We start from the raw sequence: 247 nt of genomic DNA, 5'->3' as shown, positions 1-247 counted from the left end.
GACATGGGGGGACATGGGAATGGGGACACCCAGGGGATGTGGGAATGGGATTGGGATGGGATTGGGATACTTGGGAATGTGGGAATGGGGATGGGAACATTGAGGAATTCAGGAGACGAAGAGCCCGGGATTGGATCCAGAAAAAGCCTTTGCTGAACCCTGAGAGCGGGAATTCTGATCCCGCAGGAATGCTGGGTGTAGGGAATGTGGGAATGGGATTGGGATGGGGACACTTGGGAATGTGGGA

Source organism: Corvus kubaryi, unplaced genomic scaffold (assembly GCF_017639235.1).
Source record: "Corvus kubaryi isolate FWS band 111438036 unplaced genomic scaffold, C.kubaryi_AGA036_p1.0 37240, whole genome shotgun sequence".
Classification (NCBI taxonomy): domain Eukaryota; kingdom Metazoa; phylum Chordata; class Aves; order Passeriformes; family Corvidae; genus Corvus; species Corvus kubaryi.
This window is presented reverse-complemented; position numbering follows the sequence as displayed.